This window comes from Littorina saxatilis, unplaced genomic scaffold (genome assembly GCF_037325665.1).
Source record: "Littorina saxatilis isolate snail1 unplaced genomic scaffold, US_GU_Lsax_2.0 scaffold_119, whole genome shotgun sequence".
NCBI classification, from domain to species: domain Eukaryota; kingdom Metazoa; phylum Mollusca; class Gastropoda; order Littorinimorpha; family Littorinidae; genus Littorina; species Littorina saxatilis.
Window position 1 is genome coordinate 61,660 of NW_027127891.1, and position 23,154 is coordinate 84,813.

At 40.0% G+C, this 23,154-nt stretch overlaps 1 long non-coding RNA gene across 1 annotated transcript in view; it reads right to left on the reverse strand.

The window, feature by feature from the left end:
• Positions 1 to 2,906: 2,906 nt before the first annotated feature.
• Positions 2,907 to 23,154, reverse strand: part of LOC138956242 (uncharacterized) — a 173,472-nt gene continuing 153,224 nt past the window's right edge. The window contains exon 3 of the long non-coding RNA XR_011452560.1: positions 2,907 to 7,264. This is a non-coding gene — a long non-coding RNA (uncharacterized lncRNA). The remainder of the gene's footprint in view (positions 7,265 to 23,154) is intronic.

Genomic DNA, 23,154 nt, shown 5'->3' on the forward strand with positions numbered 1-23,154 from the left:
TTGTGATGATGCATTCAAATGGCGATTTTTGCTGAAAGGTGCATTCGCGCAAGACTCCTATATTGCATACTCGTGGAACAGCGACAGGTAGGAGGGGAGTAAATTCACTGATTATCCAGATACACGGACACGAAAACACTGATTTGATGGACAGAGAGAGTGAGGGAGATACAGAGATAGGAGGGGGGGGGGGGGGGGGGGGGGCGCAAACGGACGGTTGGACTGAAGAGACAGAGAACTTTACTTTAAATACAATCGCAGATGTGTACATATCAGAATATAAGACATTGTTGAACTTTTCGACAATGTTCCAAAAGCTTCTGAACGGTGTGCTTATAAATCGCTGAAGCTCGGTCTTAAATTCATACGCACAAATATATGGTACAAAATACAAGATTCCTCACCGTCGGAAGCTTCTGGGACAGTAGAACATGTAGCAGGGCTTTTATGTAAGCAAAAATAATCAAATCGCGTGGAGCAATATTTTCTTCTTCTTTCTTCGTGGGCTGAAATTCCCACGTTCACTCATGCTTTTTCACGAGTGGATTTGTACGTGTATGATCGTTTTTACCCCGCCATTCAGGCAGCATACGCCGATTTCGGTGGAAGCATGCTTGGTACTTTCGTGTTTCTATAACCCGCCAAACTCTGATATGGATTACAGGATCTGTTCCGTGCGCACTTGGTCTTGTGCTTGCGTGTACACACGAAGGGGTGAAAGGCACTAGCAGGTCTGCACATAAATTGACATTGGAGATCGGAAACATCTCCACCCTTAACCCACCAGGCGGCCGCGGCCGGGATTTGAATTCACGACCTTCCATTCGGACTCTGATGTCTTATCCACTGCGTCCGTCAGAGCGATATCAAAACATTTGGTCAATCTGTCGGTCTGAAATGGAAAGATCAACAATTGAAAAAGTCATCACCGAAACCACGTGTCCCACATGAGGTGAGTCTTGGCTAACCAAAAACCCAAGACCGACACGGGTAGCGCTCGTCTCCACAATGCATGCTAACGTTGTACATTATGTGTACATAAACCGATTTCCGTTCCTTCTGAGAACGCTGTTGGTGTAAACACGAAAACTCTACATTCTTTTAGATTCCGGGAATAATAAGGAATACAATTAAATTATTTACTGTTATTAGAGTTTCATGATCAAACTCGTTATTACAATTAAATCACATACGATACCGATTAATGCACACCCCGGCGGTGACCTTACGAGTAATGTTCTAACATTAATATGACAAAGTCACCGCGACCTCTTTTGTATTGAATATTTGTCATATCCTCGGGATACACGCAGAAGTGATAACATTTGTTTACATGACGCCATTATTTGCATTATGATGTTTGTATTCCTTATCATTCCCGGAATATAAAGAATGAGAGAGACAGACAGCTAGACAGAGAACACAAGAGAAAGAAAGCATGCGCGAGAAATAATGACGCCAAAACTCATCATGACAATTTAATACACTGTAGATCACGTGCCGTCATTCCTTACTTTCCAACCATCCTGACGAAGGCAGATTATCTGCCGAAATATTGTAGGTACAACCAACTGTTTTTTTCAAATTTTTCATGCATTGAATTTTTTAAAATTTGCACTCTAAAACAATTTTTTGAAGTTTAAATTCATTCAAATAAAGAGGAATTATGGCCGCTGTGTATTTTTTTCGATGTTTTTTAAAAGAGAGGTAGTGCACCACGAAAACAGTGTTCGCTCAAAACAGGGGACACGCCTTTTTCTAGAAAAATACGTACACTTCATGAAAGAAAGTTGTAAAGAAAGTTTCACACAATGATTCGTGATCAGGAAAACTGTTTAGTGCACCAAATTTCTTTCAATGTGTCTAGTTATCTCGATTTATAATGTTGAAAATTGCTGAAAGTCATTGAAACAGACTATAGTTTTTGAAAAAGACTTTAGTGTATTTTTAGGTTTATGAACAATTCTGTATGATGCTAGATATGACTTTCCGGATTTAACGTATGAAAGAACCCATTGTTATTCAGCGAATTAAGACATTTTCCCAATTACAGTGGTTTCGTTGTTTGTAAAATCATTTGATGAACATTGTTGCAAACACAAATTCGAACATCTTTTGACGTTATGGTTTTACGTAAGCATTTGATCGAAAAATAGTTAGTGACTGAGAACGCTAAAAATAGCTCCGAAGTAGCGAGGTTGGTGTGTTTCATCTGCATTTTTGAGTCTTTCGCACACTCTGGTGCTAATGTAAGTGATCAGGACGGTAAGAGTAACGAACGAACCACCAAGAAATCGTATGTTCAGCAGGGTGCACTCTATTTTTCAAGTCTTGATGAGTCTGAATATATTTTGCAGAATACTCAATAAGAAAAAGCTTTACTTTTCTTTCTTTATTTGGTGTTTAACGTCGTTTTTAACCACGAAGGTTATATCGCGACGGGGAAAGGGGGGAGAGGGGATAGAGCCACTTGTCAATTGTTTCTTGTTCACAAAAGCACTAATCAAAAATTTGCTCCAGGGGCTTGCAACGTAGTACAATGGGAGAATGGTAGTACTGGGAGAATGCAAGTCTCCATTACAAAGGACTTAACATTTCTTACATACTGCTTGACTAAAATCAATTCTTTATTGATAAAAAAAAGTACCTAACCTGGCTACTGGCGTGTCTTCTTTTTATTTAAATGTTTTCTTAAACTTTCAGTTTTGATGGAAGGTCAAGAAGAGACGACTTGGTTTTCTTTGGTCTAAGTCGTATCTCATTGAGTTGCCAAGCTGAAATGAAATTCCTTAGTCCGGACTGAGTCAAAGAATGCTTGACCAACATTTCAATACATTTCGATGAAAAATGATACTTTGATAAAAAGCCGGATAGCTATGCTATGCTAACTTGGTTGTTTTTTCCCCCAAGAACTAGTGTCTATTTGGGACATGACGTGTTAATATGCTAGGAGCCGGATAGGACGTCATCAAAGACATTTAACGAAAACAATGTCTACGGACATTATTTGAAAGAACTCACATGCAGAGTTTAATCAACATTTTTGGGGTATAGTTTTTTTAGGAATCACTGTACACGCACACACATACATACATAATCACCCTCGTCTCGATTACCAGTCTATCGGAATACAATAAGTCAAATCACGACTAAATATAAAAACAGTCTGCTTGCAGACAGGTAAATGGGATAGAGTATAAAAAGAACAGCTATAGCATAACTCTTCCGAATGAATTTTTTTGACAGTAGAAATATTTCCTGTCGCATCTGCGATTCTTCATACACCCCTAAGAAATGACAACACAACCAGCCCAACCCGTTCCCAAGTTTGAACCAATACAGCTTATACATTCCACAAGCTTTAAAACTCGGAGAAGTATTGTGAGAATATTGGTTTTATCAGGATTGCTTCTTTATTTTGCTGCAATGCAAAAGGACAACTTAACTGGATTTGCAGTCCTGTGGACCCTTGACGGCTAACGTCTGAACTCAAAGAGCCACAGGTATGTCAAATGGAGCTGCGTTGTGTCCTTGCAAGTCTTTTGTTGTCAGGTATATTTTTTTATTTTTTTATTTGTAAGCTTGATTGTTGACTTGGAAGGGACTCACGTTTGGGTACAATTGAATACACAAATATTAACAAGAAGTCTCTCCATACCACAATATTGATGAAATTGTACTCTTGCCTATTTTGAAATTTCAAACTTGTCACAGTATTTGTTAAGGAAATTATACTTTTACTGCACACATTTCAAGACAATTGTTTAAGTAACAACAACAAACACAATGCTTATAGACACACCGACGCCTTTAGATTTATTAATTGAATACACACCATCGACTTTTGTAGCTCCATAAACATTGTAGAAAACGATTAGTTTCTATGTTTCGACCTGAACTAGAAGTGTGTGAACTGTCAAAGCTCTAGCTTTAAAAATATCCAAGAAAACCTCAACACTAAGGCTTTTTTGTTTACGAACGATCGTCATCCGTCCACAAAGCACGCTATACCAGCAATTGAACAGGAAATAAAATCCAGAAGTCTGATTATGCATTATGTCGTGCATTAGTGTGTGGGTGTGTGTGTACGTTTAACAGTGTGTGTGTGTGTGTGTGTGTGTGTGTGTATATGTGTGTGTGTGTGTGTGTGTGTGTGTGTGTGTGTGTGTGTGTGTGTGTAATACTTTCTTTCTTTATTTGGTGTTTAACGTCGTTTTCAACCACGAAGGTTATATCGCGACGACTGTGTGTGTAATACAAATAGCAAACAATAGGTGAACGATTAAAACAAGCAACAACGACATCAAAGGCTACTACTGCAACAAACGTGCATTTACATAACGACATTTATCTTAATCACAAAGAGACACATTTCTTTTTCTTGTAAAGCCCAATACACTACCTTTTCAAATTAGTTTGTAATTCAACACAAGATAGAGTTCTGTCAGGAATAAAAAGACAAAAGTCACATATGCAAATTATGAAATCAAGATCCGGATTGAATATTTTGTTCAGAGTAGAGAACACACCTTACAACAAAAATATAATATGTATCAAAAACACACAGAATATACTTTGGTTCTATGATTCATGTTTTGCACATATGCAATCATTCGCGATTTGTTTAACCCATATTTTAGAACCTACGAGGGCCTCTATTATCCCTATCTCTTTAATTCGTCAATACTAAATCCGAAAATCATGTGTCACAAAAACGAAAGCACCATACCTATATTTATCAACGTGATGCACCTTTTTGGAAAAGATTTGCAAAAACAGTGAATCTTTATGGCACTCGAAATGATTCTTGTTGCTTTTTGGGTCCAGCGGACCATATAGGCCAAATCAGGACCCCCGGCACTCGAAATAAGATCCCGGATGTAGTATACACTAATCAGTGTATATTATCATGTAAGTAGGATAATGTAAAAGTGTTGAAATATGGTATGGTCTTTGAACAGGCAATATGACATGTATAGGCGATGAAAACGATGTTTACCATCATAAAAAGAAAACTCTAAAAATTACATTCAGGTGCATATCTGTCTCATGAGGCTGTTGACGTTTAACCCAGTTAGAGGGCAAGACAAATCTTTCATTTCCTTACTGTATGCAATACAAATCATGAGCGTAAATACTTTAGGGCCTGTACAACTGAACTGACAGCACAAACGCAAATAAAAGTCACAAAAGCAAGATTACTTTCATTGAAATTGGCATTTGACATTTTAACATTCTTTAATCAGTTCAATGATAACAATACTTGAAGCACAGCAAATTTAAACAAATAATATCCGACAGACATTTTTCTGATTTGAAATCCTTCCCTGGGCACGTATGATCACGGGTCATTTTGGCCCAGCCAAGCTATGTTTATACGTTTTATGGCGATACTAGTGACTTACATTCACTACAAATATGTGTTTATTCAGTTCAAATAGAATACCTAAAGTAAAGCTGCTAGCTGCTAGCCTTCCACTGGGAGGAATTAAGCGACCCGAATATCCAAGCGTTGGGACAATAAAGTTATGACAATGAAAAAAATATATATATAAGATAATTTTACATTTATACACATTTGCACGTCACTGCAAAAAAGACAAAACAATAAATATTCTATCTACAACAATCCGATTAGCCTAGGAATGGTGCCATATCATGCCAAACCGTGTAGGTTTCTTCCTTATTAGAGGTCGTTTAAGATACGGAATGTTAATGCAGTTTTAAAGGGTTACGTAGAAAAACGCTATCCTTAAGTTAATATGTCATTGCATTTGTTGCTGGAGATGGCTGCACAACATGGTTCAATTTAAATCAGGATTTGTACCTCCTCTGCGATGTGGTTACTTTTTTTAATCGATTTCATAGAGTGGAACGTCAATTTTATGAACTCTAGGTGCCTGTTGTTTCTTGCAAACGTTTGAGAACTGACTGGTTTTTTTTTTGTATTTACAATATAATTGGGTATAACAAAAACAATCCCACCGCAAAGATCTACACCAAAAGTCACAGACAGGTAATATACATGCAGCCGGCTTCTTGACTATTTCTCTTGGTCAGCAGTATTAGAGGCTGAAGCCGCGAAATTAGAGTGCCGGTTGTAGGATTAGCATACTATCGGGTTTCTTGGTGCACTGGCACGTATGGGCGCTAAAGTCGCCGACAATCGTTGAATGAAAGCAGCTGTTAACTGGCCTTTTCAAAATGTGACCCAATAGAACATTCTTAGCCTGGCGATGAAGGTTATGCACATGTTTTTGAAGCTGATACGGATGCAATACATTACATAACAGTTCGAATCAGTTCAATCAACTGCATACCGTTACATATACAAGCATCCAAATGGTCAGTAACAATTTTTCAATGCCAAACACACTGCAAACCCCATAATCATTTAACAGAAAAATCCATAAAAAATATTCTTATCAAGTTCTCAATACTGTGCATGATTCAAAGCGTGAATAAACCGACTCAATCACCCCCAAGATAGTTAGAACTGCACAGCACGAACGAAACAATGCAATTGAATAAGGAAGAAAGAAGAAGCATACTGCTGCTTCCAACAGCTGTCGCTGACTGCCCCCACACACTTAGGATTGAATACCTGCGTTCAATAGTTGTAAAGTGTCAGTTAGCCAGAAAAAAGCAAGATTTTGCTTGCACTGCAGTAAAATAGCATTTCATGACACCAATCGTACACATTCTCACGAAAAATTTATAAAACAAGCCAAAACGGAGACATGAAACCTTTAAAGCGTAAAGGCAGAACAAATCAAAAAGTATGTGTACATTGTTTGACCCCTTCATAACCCCACTATGACCTTGGGATATGACGAAGGCCAACGATACTTGAATTCTCCAGTTTATTAAACCCTGGAAGTGTTAAAGATCTAGCTTTTAAAAACATGTTTCAGAAACAGGAAATTTGTATTTCTCTTTTTTTAAACCAAAACTCAACCTGGACATAATCTTAAAAAATGATCACAGTTAACCAGACTTACATATCAAGTCTTCATAATCAGACCATAGAGTTTCCTTACATTTCTAAGCTCTAGCTTCAAAAATATCTTATTGTTTTAAATCAAGAATATTGTTCGTCTACAGACAGCCTAACACCATTAGTAAGTCTCTCCTAACTGCACAGGTAAATGTAAATAGAGCAATATGACAGCCATAAGTTCGTGTGTTTCTGGTGACTACCACATCGATCTCCTGACCGGTCACATATGTCATTATCATGCCAGGAACGAGCGCCAAGGATGCCCTGCAATGAGAATCCGTGCAGTTAAAATGCAAGTCATGTCACAGGAACATTCTAAATAAACCCAAAACCAAAGCAATTATCTTCTGAAGATCGCATTTTTCATGATCCGCCAACTTCGACCATTATTTTTAATAATCACTGAGACTCGGCATGTAACCTCTACATAATTACCTGAAGAAATGAGCATGAAACTGAAGATTTCCGAGCCATTCCCTAATGTCATTATATTCAGCATGAAACATGGTGTACTATGAACTGGTCAGAGGTAAAGGCCAATAGCCTTGTGCAGCGATCGGTACTTTCATGGACACCATCACCACCACGGACCGACGAACATTTGCTATATTTGCTATACTTGTCACACATTGATATTATCATTATGTCATTGAAATGAGATAAATCTATACCAAGTAACTGACCGAAAACAATCAACTCAGTATCAATAAATATAAAAAACGCTGGCGCTGGACCCGAGTACTCTTCAGACTGGCTCGCTCCCCCAGAATGAAAGTTTTTGTCTTGTGCACGTGGATTTAAAAAAAAAAAAAATTATTTTACACAATTAAACACATTATTAGAGTAAAATAAAACATTAAACGTTCATAATAAACAATAGTAAACAAGAATTTAAAAAAAAATAAAAAAAATAGACCGCCCATGCCGGGAATCGAACCCGGTGTCGCTGGCTGGCTGGCTCTTTTATTAGCCGCACAGCAGTTCTATCCCACCGCGAATCGCGCCCGCCGTTAAGAGTCGTTTTTGTGATTTATTTCACATTTAGGTCCCAGGTAACATTATGAAGTTTTAATACGATCAATCGGACCTATTATCAGTGTATCAACTTTTGAACGAACTGCGCCCAGTAGTTTCCCAGCAATAAGCTGTTAAGTCGAGACAGACAGACACACAAAGACACACAGACACACAATTAAAGTCTGCTGGACCCTCCTACTGCGTACTCGGGGATAAAACCTGTTAAATGACACAAATGTACTGGTATGCGGACGCTTTGTTAGGAACATCAACGCGGCTGCTGAGACGACAAACCCATCCATCCCTGTTACACATTGCCCATACCCATGTGTGTGTGTGTGTATGTGTGCGTGTGTATGTATGTGTGTGTGTGTGTGTGTGTGTGTGTGTTTGTGTGCGTGCGTGCGTGTGTGTGTGTGTGTGTGTATGTGTGTGTGTTTGTGTGTGTGTTTGTGTGTGTGTGTGTGTGTGTGCGGCCACTGCTTATTCCTAAGACTCTCCTAATTACTCAGTGGAGTCAACAATTGAAACTATGTAGAAATAGGATGACAGAGATAAGAAGGAAAGACTTACCGTCTGTTTACTCACTGGGCTGAAACAGAATGAATGAAAGCATTGATAAGGGTAAGATAAGTCTAAAGAGGGCAATGTTAATGTTACGCCAGCTGTGGGGAGGACAAATTGGGGCTTAGTTTCAAAAGGAATGGCAATGATGGGTATTCTTATTCTCAACGTTATTTTCACATGTGCAACTTAAATTTGGTAACTTTAATTTGCACAGCTAAGAAGTATAGTTATTACCACTTATATTGAAGTCCGATATACATGTACTTTATTCTGTAACTGTATTATTATACAAATGTTATCTTTCTTCATCTTCGCCTGCGTTTCAGTCACGATGCCACACTGTAAAGGTAACCGATACGACAAAGTATGTTGTTCGCAGCAGAGACACGGCTAGACCGCACATTGTATCCTTCTTTCTTTCGATTTGATCGAGCAAGGTAGAAACTGTCTGTTTGCCTATTCCACTATGTTGACACTATATCTCATGTAAAATCAATTTGTAAGCTGAATTTGATATGGATATGGATTGCCTTTTTGGTCATGTAAGCGGTTCAACATAAAAAGCCTAATCACAACGATCTTCACACGAATCTGCCTAGCTGACTTTTTATGATGGGTAAGATATTATTCCCCCCTCTGCTTCTTTACCTCTGTAAACTTGTAGGGCTATTTGTATATAGGTTACACACTCCGAGTTCTGAATATCGTGCATATTTTCCCTTGGGTCGATTTTCAGGTATTACGTACCGAGCCGTAAATCGACCCTAGGGAAAATATGCACGATACTCAGGACGAGGTGTGTAAGCTTTTTATCCCATTACTCCGACGTTTTCATTAAAAACAAAAATCAACTTTTTGACACAAACTCTGCGAGTGCCTGTTTTCTGCTCACCAAACCTTCCGCGACCGCAAATCGTGTCATCAAATTCATACGCGAAAAGTTAAACGAGTCCCCTTTTGTCTTTTTGGTTTAACGCGCCATAAAACGTCTGCTTTTGTATTCAGTCATCTATACTGCTTAAGAAAACGAATAACAGTTATTTCTAGCGTGTTGAAATGAAATTTGATACTGTGCAGTAACCGACCGGGTTTCAGTCGGTGACCCTCAACTGACAAGTCGGTTGTCAGAGGCATTCGCCAAAAAGACTGCGTGTGTGATTGTATAAGCGATGATGATGATTGCTGAATTTGTGCTTATTCGAGCTGTTGTGCTTCAGGGTTCAAATTTGGATTACTCACTTCTTCAATCGTCATTAATTATAGGTGAGCCTTACTTTGATGTTTGTCGTTCAGTCTTTGGCCCGCAGTTATCTCTGCAGTATAGTTTTGTTCTGCTGTTTTTTTTAAATGTTGGTCAAAACTTGTAAATCTATTTGCATGCATGACCTGAACCTAGAGGCTAGACACCGTTGTTAACTTTAACATTGAAAAATAACACACGCAAGACTCGACCTTCTTCGTCACCTTTTATTTTAACCGTATCTCTAACTTTGAAAGTGGCAATTTCCATGTTGTTGGTAAACTTTTTTCAGTAGGGAAAGATTCTGTAGCAGACGATAGATCTGCACCAGACGACAGGACAGCCTTGTTCTGTTGAACCAAATTTAGCAATCAATGCTCTAAAAGCGATAGCAAAATTTGAACAAAACTGTAAGCATACTGTTTTAGTTTCTTATTTCGTCGCTCAGGATTTTTTTGTCTGGATTGATCTAAGCGGTTGCCTGTGAAGAGTACTAGAGTTGTGCGCCTTGAATCACTGTGTGTCTCTGTCTCTCTCTGTCTCTCTCTCTCTCTCTCTCTCTCTCTCTCTCTCTCTCTCTCTCTCTCTCTCTCTCTTTCTTTCTCTTTCTCTCCCTCTCTCTCTCTCTCTCTCTCTCTCTCCCTCTCTCTCTCTCTCTCTCTCTCTCTCTCTCTCTCTCTCTCTCTCTCTCTCTCTCTCTCTCTCTCTCTCTCTCTCTCCGCTTCGGCCAACTCATAATCTTCACTCAGCTCTTTTCACCCCAGCAGATTATGTGTATTCTTTGTGTTTTTCTCTCTATTTCTTCAACGTTAAAATGTATGTAGAGCGTTAGCTAAACGTGAGTTCGACTTTTATAGTATAACAAAAACAAATTTTAAATCAATACCTGGGGACTGGGTGGCCGAGTGGTAACGCACTTGCGCTCGGAAGCGAGAGGTTGCGTGTTCAGGCCTGGGTCAGGCCGCAATTTTCTCCCCCCTTTCCTAACCTAGGTCAGGGCCCCAAAGGGTTTAAAATCGTGATCGTGATTGGCGATTTTTGACCTTTCTGTGACCGTGATTGCCGAAATTTCCATTTCTGTGATCGTGATGGGACTTTGCCCGTGATCCGTGATGACAAAAAAATCAAGTCTCGTGATCGTGATCGTGATCGTCATTTGTTTTCGTGATCGTGATGGGCATTATTGCAAAGCATTTTATTTTCAACGTACATTTTTCACAGCTGTATTACACTCTATGATCCTCTAGTCTATTCGGTAAGGAGCCAACCCCGATTGAAGGGAAGCAACAACACATTCAGAAATATGATTTTGAGAGCGATTGCTTCCCTTTAAAAGAACCAATTACACACTGACAAAAAGAGATCCAATCAGAAGGCAAATTGCAAAAGTCTGCCGAACTTCATCCAATGGAAGGGCTTCGTGCAAAAGTTTTGAGTGCAATTCGAATTCGAAGATCAAAAATGGCGTGCAGCGGTACTGTCATCGAACTTCTGTTATATTTTGTGGATTCAAGCCAGACCAAAACAGGCGGCAAGAATGCCTTCCTTGGTGGAAAGGTCAGGCTACGGGTCGGTCTTTCTGAAGACGAAATATCAAGGTATGTTGATCTATGTTGCTCTATGACTGTTCAGAATGTAGGCAAAGATCTTGAAATTTGTTCAAGATCTTTGAGTTTGAGTGAGATCATTGACATTGTCGACATTGCCACGTCCGGCTGTCACTCGCTCAGTGTGACCTCGACTGGCTCGAGATCGAGTCTGCGTTTAGCCAAAACCGAAACTAGAAATGTGTTTTTCATCCCAGCAACGTGGACACGCTTGGCATAGATTCTAATTGTCGCTCCTTTGCATTAAGCTTGGATTTATTTTAGCGCCTGTAAACTTTAATATCAACAATGGGTTAAATTCAGAAACAATGGCGGGGAGACGCGCCAGTTTGGGTCACTTGATCCTCATGTCAAAGACGATCAAAGTCATGTTCGTTGGGGATTTTGTCAGGCATGCTACTTTTCCGGTAATTGCCGGAAATCCGATAAAGCCGTTTTCAAAATCCGGTAAAGTCAATTTTTTTCCGGTGAAGTTGAAAAATTTCCGCAAAAACGATCCGTGTGAATATCGCGCAACGCGACCGGGCGCCGGTCTCAATGAAGCCAGCGCACAGTAGTGTTGTTTTCACCAGTTTGGAGGTGTGTTGAATGGTGGTGGGGGGAGGCTAAAATGGGATTTTTAACAAGATCACAACACTATTACAACCCCTAAAATGATGCCCAGAATGCACCAGATTGCACAGATTTTAACCGTTTTTTGAAAAAATGTCCGGGGGGGCATGCCCCCGGACCCCCCTAGTTGGCTCGCCTGCTTCGCAGGCTCAGGCTTGTGGCTTCGCTACTGGTACTGCGCGCTTCTTTCAGGTAAAACCGTTTTTGGCCTGTAGCATTTCTGTTTTTTATTCAAGGCCATGGAACCAGGCGATGGTGTACCTCAAATTATACGGCAAAGTTGAAAATAAAGAACCCATCACACATACATGTACTTTAATTTCAATCCACCCAATAGTATTTGAGAAAATGGGTTTACAAGATTTAGCTCTGGAAATGTGAAATTGTGCAAGTATTTATTCATGTGTGTGAGTGAGGGTGTGGGGGTTGAATGTGTATGAGTGTAGAGAGAGAGAGAGAGAGAGAGAGAGAGAGAGAGAGAGAGAGAGAGAGAGAGAGAGAGAGAGAGAGAGAGAGAGAGAGAGAGAGAGAGAGAGAGAGAGAGAGAGAACGAGAGAGAGAGAGAGAGAGAGAGAGAGAGAGAGAGAGAGAGAGAGAGAGAGAGAGAGAGAGAGAGAGAGAGAAACCCCAATGAAAACAACATTCTTGTTACTGATTACAAATCATGATATGTATTTCTATGTGTGTATGAAAGAGAATTCAAAAAATAATTATAAAAAAGTGCAACAGTTGTCACTTTGTGTTGAATAAACAATAGATCCAGAGGAGCGATTTACTGTGTGGTTGTGTTTACTTTGACACGTGCTTTCTGTACATGCAACTTTTACCGTGACCGTGATTTGCCACTGGTGTTCGTGATCGTGAAAACAAAAATCAAGGTAACTGTGATCGTGAAAGCGAAAATTTCCCTTCCTGTGATCGTGATGATACCCCCCCTTTGGGGCCCTCAACCTAGGTGGTGGGTTCAAGTGCTAGTCTTTCGGATGAGACGAAAAACCGAGGTCCCTTCGTGTACACTACATTGGGGTGTGCACGTTAAAGATCCCACGATTGACAAAAGGGTCTTTCCTGGCAAAATTGTATAGGCATAGATAAAAATGTCCATCAAATACCCGTGGGACTTGGAATAAAGTAAAAAAAAAATCCATCTCACACGGCATTAAGTCTCAGGAAACATGAATACACGCATGCAGGAAAAAAAAATATGGGTAGCGCCGTATGTATGGCAGCTCGCTTTCCCCGGGGAGAAAGCAGCCCGAATTTCCATGAGGGTTACCTCACTGGACAATAAATCTTATCCAATCCAATCCAATCCATCCAAGTAAATGGATTTTGTGACTCAAAGTTTTCAGGACTGCGTTCACCATACTGTTGTTGTCCCAGAGCACAGGGGCAAAAATGAATTACCATATTAGAGTTCTGTCTGCTCTAACACCGCGAGAGCTACGTAAGTAGATGTCTTGATTCTGCGATTGTACATGTATGTATACATGTGCATTATGAAAACAGTCCATTGACGGTCTTTCATCACCTATATCTAGCATCTTTTGCTGAGTTATGGGAGGAACTGGCTACAACGTGGTGGATTTTTGTTCCAAATTCAGGATGCATTGCGTTTCCTGCTTGTTTGTAAAACATATTCTCAACTAGTAGGCACATTTTCGGGATTTTCAGAGCGGTCTCATTCTAAATTTCTATTTTGTTGCTTCAACAATTAAGGGTAGCTGCTGATACTTTAAAGTTCCTCTTCTTGCTCTCCACAGACAGTCATAGGGGAATCAGATTTTGTGTTTACACACTTGTAAACAAAATGCATATAATTATTTGCACTTGAACTTTACTCTTTACTCTGTAATCTTACCTTTAATGCTGGCCCCAGTGCAGAAAGCGTTGATTTGTTTGGTTAGAGGATTCTGAAAACCACTTGCAGGATTGCACGCCTTGGTACAATCCCAGTCACCACCGTCACCTTCTCCGACATTGCTTATGTGATAGACAAACGTGTAATGCGTCGTGTTCTGCCGACATCCACAGCTGGTTGAAGATGGTTCGCCAAAATTACAGCTGCTGTAGTCTGTAGGGCCCACAGTACACCGAGAAGTTTTTCCATCTTGTGTAAATAACGTATTCTGTGGAGCGGTAGTACATTTTGAAGTTATGCTGCTTTTACTCACTTCGCAGTATAGTGTCACTGACGCCTTCAACACCCATTCTTGTGGACACGTCAAGACCACGTCATGTTGACCAAGGACTGAAACAAATATAATTTTATTTAATTCATCTCAAGTGAATATATTGTGATAATTATGAATAGCTACATATTTGCTCGAAAGAATGTTGATTGTTAGGCTTGCTCAGTTTTGAGTTTTTAAGTCGATCCGGCGTAAAACCGTGGTAGCTACAACTTAGGCTCGCCAGATAAAGGCTTGTCTAAGCAAACGAGTGCTGACCGTAATTGAGGTCAGGACACCAACGTCCCCCGTATAGTAGAATGCCTAAATTGTGTTGTAGTAACAAAAAAACCCAGACTCTTTGTTAATAAATAAATCATTAGCCCGCCCCCTCTTTACACGGTAATGGCAACAACAACACAACAAAAACCGTTTCCTAGGTAGTAGTAAATAAATCCAAAATTGGTGTTATTAAACACCAAAGTGCTTTTTGTTAACAGAAAATTGGCCCTATTGCTGTGCGATCTATTGGCGGAAAGATGTATGCGGACAAGAGAGAGAGAGAGAGAGAGAGAGAGAGAGAGAGAGAGAGAGAGAGAGAGAGAGAGAGAGAGAGATAGAGAGAGAGAGAGAGAGAGAGAGAGAGAGAGAGAGAGAGAGAGAGAGAGAGAGAGAGAGAGAGAGAGAGAGAGAGAGAGTACGTGGAATTGGTGAGATGAAGTTGACAGATCCATAGCTGTCGGGAGCTCTCCTTTTTTTTTTTTTTTTTTTAGCAGTCGAAAAGATTTATGCCAAGCAGGTTCCAATCAAGGACCACTCAATTCTCCTGCACCAAAATAGAAGAAAAGGATAAAATGGCGAGGAATATCAGAAATGAAAAATACTTTTAGTTTCAATGATCCATTAACGCAATTACAAAACAATTATCATGTCATATATAGTATAACTTGCCCAAAGAGAACTCATACAAATTAAATGTCCCTTTTCACATTCCATACACAGTTGACTTTGAGCAGCTTTCTGTTCTGACACAGTTCATTTCCTTCTTCTTTTTATATTTAGTCAAGTTTTGACTAAATATTTTAACATCGAGGGGAAATCGAAACGAGGGTCGTGGTGTATGTGCGTGTGTGTGTGCGTCTGTGTGTCTGTGTGTGTGTGTGTGTAGAGCGATTCCCGGACGAGCCCCCAAATGTTGCGGATCCTAGTCTGTTGCGTACTCGGAGGGTACGAAGACCTCACCTTTTACGTTATAAATCAGAACAAGAATGAATTTTGTTTCTAAAAAAAATTCTATCACACCACTATTGCAGATTCATGCACAAAACACACAAGACGTATTTGTAAATTTATAGATTCAACTTTTATTTACTGGCTTGTTCCGTGGTCGACGGGTTATTCTTCATTTCTGTATCGTTCATATATCCTGGATCTAATTCTAAAAGTCACTCATCTTGAAAATACGCAGTGATGATGTTGACAGTCGGAACGTCGTGAGGTCCAGGCTGGTTATCGTCGAACGGTTACATAAAGTTCATCATTGATGACCAGGAAAACATCGGACGAAGTTAGAGGGTTGATCGTGAAAAAAACTCGTCCCTCAGATCTCGAACTGGAAACTCGTAGTCGTAACTCGAAACACCAACATATCGAGAAAAGATTCCATCACCCTGACGGTTACCGGCTACCGCTGTCGCTCACTGCCAGATCTCTGGTCGCTCCGTGAAAGATAGGGTGTCTCCTCTGTGTAAGCTCTTGCCAACTTCGTTCGCCCTTGGCGATGGGTTTTGCTTCTAGGCATGGGCATAGAACGGTGTTGTTGTGGTCCTCTCATGCTTTCGCTCCTTCTCTTCCACTTTCCGTTGCCTTTTCTTTTCGATCGTTATTCTTTTCTCTCTCTGCGCAAACTCCTTAATCGCTAACCGAAACTTATCTTTGCGTTGTTAGCTAACCTAGACCAATGGAAACTCTTGTCTATTCGCGAAAATAGCGATCAAGAATTTCGTACCTAATAATAACCTCATTTATTATCTAACTCCTTATGTTCCCAATACTAATGAACAAAGTAAACTGACGATCACATCGAAAGTAAAAGAATAAGCTTTGAAGGAAACTCCTTCAAGAAATACGACAACTCCTTGACGACAAACAAAATGACGTCAACTGATAGCAAAACTTTGACGTAATTATACTTCGGTTTTCCCGACAATACATAGGCACTTGCTGCATCACCTAATTAAATAGACCATAGGTGCCTGACGGTGCTCGGTATTTGTATGGACCTGAATAGCTTGCGTACATTTTCGCAACATACGCCCCTCCTCTTGAGCTGAAACATTCATGTTTAAGCTAAACCTAGTTATTCAGTCTACTCAAATAGTCGGCCCCAACGTTATCAACCCCTCGGATGATTTTAACAGTAAAGGAGTACTGTTGTAACTGGAGTGCCCATCTCATGAGACGTCCATTCTCTGTCTTGGTCTTCTGCAGGTATGTGAGTGGTTGGTGGTCGGTCTCCAGAGTGAAATGTACCGAGTACAAGTATTGTTCAAATTTCTTGATCGACCATACTACTCCCAAACATTCCTTCTCAATGACCGAGTAGTTACGTTCTGCCTTGTTCAACTTCCTGCTCGCGTACGCCACTGGTTGAAGTCCTTGACCTTGGTCCTGTAGAAGTACCGCGCCTATGGCGATATCGGACGCGTCACTCCTCACTGTGTAGGGTTTGTCGATATCTGGCAGTAGCAGCACTGGCTTGCATACCAGACTTTGTTTGAGCTTCGTGAAGGCTTCCTCGCACTCTTCGTTCCACACTACCCTTTCAGGTAGACCTTTCTTTGTCAAGTCCGTCAGCGGTGCACTGAGATTGGCATAGTCACTGACATACTTTCTGTAGAATCCTGCCAGTCCTAAGAAAGCCCTGACTTCCTTTTTGGTTTCAGGTCTTTTTGCGCTCCTGATTTTCTCGGTCTTTTCGTCATCTGGTTTGGTCATGCCTTGCCCTACGTGGTGTCCCAAGTAGTCCAGCTCTGCGTAGCCAAAGTAACACTTTGATGGCTTTGCAGTCAAGCATACCTCTTCCAGTCTAGACAGAACTGCTTCTACCGCCTCTACGTGTTGCTCCCACGTTTCTGTCGCGATAATGATGTCGTCTATGAAATGCTCGACATCATCACGTCCTAGCGGTTCTAAGAGCTTCCGCATCATGCGAGTAAAGATCATGCTGGCTGTCTTCACTCCGAACGGTAAGTAGGCGAACTGGAATTGCCCAAGTGGTGTGCTAAAAGCAGTTTTTTCTTTGTCTTCTTCCTTGATGGGAATTTGCCAATACCCCTTTGTTAAGTCAATCTTTGACAAATAGCGCCCTTTCTGCAATTTTGCAAAGATCAAGGGTACGTCTGGGATAGGCTCAGAATCGAACACTACTTCACGATTCAGCTGTCTGTAGTCAATACAGAATCGAATTGACCCATCCTTCTTTTTCACTAATACAATCGGACTGTTGTATGGTGAAATGCTAGGTTCTATGACACCTAACTTCAGCATGTCATTGACCTCCTTCTTCACAATTTCTACTTGTGAAAAAGGTAGCTTGTACTGTTTTACATGCACAGGTTCTTGTGATGTCAGTTTGAACTCACACTCTTCAATGACACATTTCCCAGGTATGTCTTTGAGTGCTTTGACCTTCCTGTCACAAAGTGCTTGTATTTCTGCTTGTCTCTGTGGTTCTAGTTCTGGATTGATGTTTACATCTTTGGGACCTTCTTTTGGTTTTAGGGAAAGCATGGGAAATCGGTCTATCCCCAAATCACCCATTTCATCATCATGCACATCATCCACCACCACCGCCACTATTTCCGGAACTTCCACTATAGTCTTTGCTTTGGTTTGCTCGGACCTGTTCTCTTTGGACTCTGACTCGCGTTCTACATACAACTTCAGCAGATTTGCATGTAGCAGCTTGTCACGTCCTTTGATTTTCACCCTGTAGTTGCAACTACCGACTTTCTCTATCACTGGGTACGGACCCTTCCATGTCAGCTGCAATTTATTGTGCTTCTCAGGTAACAAAAGCAACACTTTGTCTCCAACCGCTAGACTTCTTTCTTTTGTCTTTTTGTTGTACGCCTTTGTGTACTTGAGAGCAGCCTTGCTGAGATTGTTCTTGGCAATCTCGCAAGTCTTCTCGATTTTGTTTGTGAGATCAACAATATGACTGACAGTGGAGCGTGTCTCATCTGCTGTGTCCTCATTTGTCCATACTTGACGTAGAACTTGCATGGGACCTCTGACTTCTCTGCCATACAGCAGTTCAAATGGTGAGAATTTCAGACTTTCTTGTGGGACTTCCCTGTACGCGAACAGTAGCGCAGGGAGAAACTTGTCCCAGTCTTTTGGTTGCTCTTGGCAAAGCTTTTTCATCATGTGTTTGAGCGTAGAGTTGAATTTTTCAGTCAACCCGTTTGTCTGAGGATGCCACGGTGTAGTATGGATGCCTTTGATGTTCAGAAGTTTGTTTACCTCTTCCATAACCTCGCTTGTGAACTGGCTACCCCTATCAGTCAGTACCTCCCGAGGAATGCCCACTTTTGTCCACATGACCCACAAAGCTTCACTCACTGTTTCTGTTCTAATGTCTTTGAGTGGTGTAGCCTCTACGTACCGTGTAGCGTAGTCTACCATAGTCAATATGTATTTGTGCCCTCGGTTAGATGCGGGTATGATGGGCCCTACGATATCGACTCCCACTCGTTCAAACGGTGTCCCTATCAGCGGCATGCTTTTCATAGGCACTTTCCTTGTATTCCCTTTCCGCGAGCTGCGTTGACATGCATCACATGACGCGCAATACCGTTCCATGCCTATGCCTAGAAGTAAGAACCATCGCCAAGGGCGAACGAAATTGACAAAAGCTTCCACAGCGGAGACACCCTGTATTTCACGGGGCGACCAGAGATCTGGCAGCGAGCGACAGCGGTAGCCGGTAACCGTCAGGGTGATGGAATCTTTTCTCGGTAAATATATTTTTTAGATCCAAGTTGATTTTCCCAAGGTTACCAAGTTAATTTTTATGAGCACTGTATTGGTCACGGTATCACAAGTGTGATCAAATACCAAGATTTTATGTGATCACTGTAGATCAAACGTAATACATTGTATGAACGTTGAGCAGCATGAGGAACGAATGTGGATAATTAATTGTTTATAAAGTGCTGTAATGAATGATATAGTTGGATCTCCATTTGAATAACAAGATGTGTTTTTATCACACAGGTCTCAGGGGAAACGGTTTGTATGATGATAGAATAATTCCCAGTTCTGAGACTTGTCATTATTTCGACAGATATGTTGGTGTTTCGAGTTACGACTACGAGTTTCCAGTTCGAGATCTGAGGGACGAGTTTTTTTCACGATCAACCCTCTAACTTCGTGCGATGTTTTCCTGATCATCAATGATGAACTTTATATAACCGTTCGACGATAACCAGCCTGGACCACACGACGTTCCGACTGTCAACATCATCACTGCGTATTTTCAAGATGAGTGACTTTTAGAATTAGATCCAGGATATATGAACGATACAGAAATGAAGAATAACCCGTCGACCACGGAACAAGCCAGTAAATAAAAGTTGAATCTATAAATTTACAAATACGTCTTGTGTGTTTTGTGCATGAATCTGCAATAATGGTGTGATAGAATTTTTTTTAGAAACAAAATTCATTCTTGTTCTGATTTATAACGTAAAAGGTTCTTTATGAAATTTGACATGAGAGTTCCTGGGTATGAAATCCCCGAACGTTTTTTTCATTTTTTTGATAAATGTCTTTGATGACGTCATATCCGGCTTTTTGTGAAAGTTGAGGCGGCACTGTCACGCCCTCATTTTTCAACCAAATTGGTTGAAATTTTGGTCAAGTAATCTTCGACGAAGCCCGGGGTTCGGTATTGCATTTCAGCTTGGTGGCTTAAAAATTAATTAATGACTTTGGTCATTAAAAATCTGAAAATTGTAAAAAAAATAAAAATTTATAAAACGATCCAAATTTACGTTTATCTTATTCTCCATCATTTGCTGATTCCAAAAACATATAAATATGTTATATTCGGATTAAAAACAAGCTCTGAAAATTAAATATATAAAAATTATTATCAAAATTAAATTGTCCAAATCAATTTAAAAACACTTTCATCTTATTCCTTGTCGGTTCCTGATTCCAAAAACATATAGATATGATATGTTTGGATTAAAAACACGCTCAGAAAGTTAAAACAAAGAGAGGTACAGAAAAGCGTGCTATCCTTCTTAGCGCAACTACTACCCCGCTCTTCTTGTCAATTTCACTGCCTTTGCCATGAGCGGTGGCCTGACGATGCTACGAGTAAAATGGCATTGCGTTTCATTCTGTGAGTTCGACAGCTACTTGACTAAATATTGTATTTTCGTCTTACGCGACTTGTTTTTTTCTCTCCTCAAAATCTGCAAATTTCACTCAAATATGTATGATCCTAACGATGGACATAACAGTTTTCATGTTCAGCACCTCCTTAAGAGTAATATGTTATAAATAAACATGTGGGTATGCTGTTGAAATATGTATTTAAAATGCATATCATTATAATTATACACACACAAAATACACAGTATGACATCCACTACATACATCTTGGTGTAACTTTAGATCCGCATCTAGAATTGAGAAAAGGAAGAGAAAACAAGTCGCGTAAGGCGAAATTACTAAATTTAGTCAAGCTGTGGAACTCACAGAATGAAACTGAACGTAGTCCGCCGCGAGTGCAAAACGCAGTGAAAGTGACGAGCCTGTTTGGCGCGGCAGCGGTTGCGCTGTGCTTTATAGCACGCTTTACTGTACCTCTCTTCGTTTTAACTTTCTGAGCGTGTTTTTAATCCAAACATATCATATGTATATGTTTTTGGAATCAGGAACCGACAAGGAATAAGATGAAATAGTTTTTAAATCGATTTCGGAAATTTAATTTTGATCATAATTTTTATATTTTTAATTTTCAGAGATTGTTTTTAATCCAAATATAACATATGTATATGTTTTTGGAATCAGAAAATGACGAAGAATAAGATGAAATTGTTTTTAGATCGTTTAATAAACAAATAATTTTAATTACAAGTTTCCGATTTTTAATGACCAAACTCACTCATTAGTTTTAAGCCACCAAGCTGAAATGCAATACCAAACCCCGGGCTTTGTCGAAGATTGCTTTGCCAAAATTTCAATCAATTTAAATGAAAAATGAGGATGTGACAGTGCCGCCTCAACTTTTACAAAAAGCCGGATATGACGTCATCAAAGGTATTTATCGAAAAAATGAAAAAAAACGTCCGGGGATATCATACCCAGGAACTCTCATGTCAAATTTCATAAAGATCGGCCCAGTAGTTTAGTCTGAATCGCTCTACACACACACACACACACACACACACACATACACCACACCCTCGTCTCGATTCCTCCCCTACGTTAAAACATTTAGTCAAAACTTGACTAAATGTAAAAAGAACAAGTCGCGTGAGGCGAAATTACTACATTTAGTCAAGCTGTGGAACTCACAGAATGAAACTGAACGCACTGCATTTTTTCACAATGACCGTAGTCCGCCGCTTGTGCAAAACGCAGTGAAATAGCCGAGCCTGTTTAGGGCGGTAGTGGTTTCGCTGTGCTGCATAGCACGCTTTTCTGTACCTCTCTTCGTTTTAACTTTCTGAGCGTGTTTTTAATCCAAACACATCATATCTATATGTTTTTGGAATCAGGAACCGACAAGGAATAAGATACAATTTTTAATTTTCAAAGCTTGTTTTTAATCCAAATATAACATCTGCCGTGTGCTGACAAAACCGAGTAAGTCCACTGAAGCTAGTTCTGAGATAAACGACTTTTTCTGTTTTATTACATTTCTCAAAAGTGACGATTATCTTGATCAACCTACAGAGATAATAAGATAAATAGCATTAATGTACGTTTACAACCCGAGTTTGATAATGATCTGATGGATGGTTTTTGTGTTGTTGGGCATTTTGTGGACTTACTTGGTTTTGTCACTTTTTTCCATTATATCAGATCTAAAAAATGTGACAGATCTAAGCAAGTGGACTTACTTGGTTTTGTCAAAACATTTGGAAGAAAAAGTAATGCTTTTTTTGAGGATGAAAGTCGCTTGTTCATTTCAATGCGTTATTCTCTCAGGTGCCAGGAGAAACGTTCCGTATAACGCTCGCTTACTCTATTACACATGTCGTGTGCACATTAGAGCGCTTACTTCCCTTTGCTTATTTGATCTCTAAACAACGCTCTGGCTCATTTCGGTACGATTCTCACATATACTTTCGAAGCGAACCTGTAACAATGTGTGCGTTTGTGTGTTTGTTCTGATTAAAACCAGTCTTGATCTAAGGACTATGTCCAGTCAAGAATAAAAGCTGGTTCTTGTGTATGACTGTGTACGTGAGTGTTAGTTTGAGTGCCTTGGAGAATGATGAGCATATCAGATTGCGGTGATTTGCTAAAATACATATTATTCACGTACAATTTTTTAAGCTACACAGCATGTTTTTTTGTTCCGGTAATGTTTTGTTGTTGTAAGTTTAATTTGGGTGGTACGGTTACTACTATAGTTACAGCCTTAAATCACATTATTTGAAATTCAAATCAAACATTTACCCGGGTTTGATGTCTCAAAAATCGTTTCTTGAAATTAGTATTAAGAAATATTTCTGGACATTAAAATGCTAGCACAGGCACGAAAAAGATTTTATTGCAGGTGTCAATGTTTCCTGAATCTATTTATAGATGTGTTACGTTTGAATTGATATTAAGCAATTCAGGTGCCGTGTGGACATGGTACGGAAATATTCACTGTCCCGATTGACGGGTTTTAACAGCGAGGACGCAATT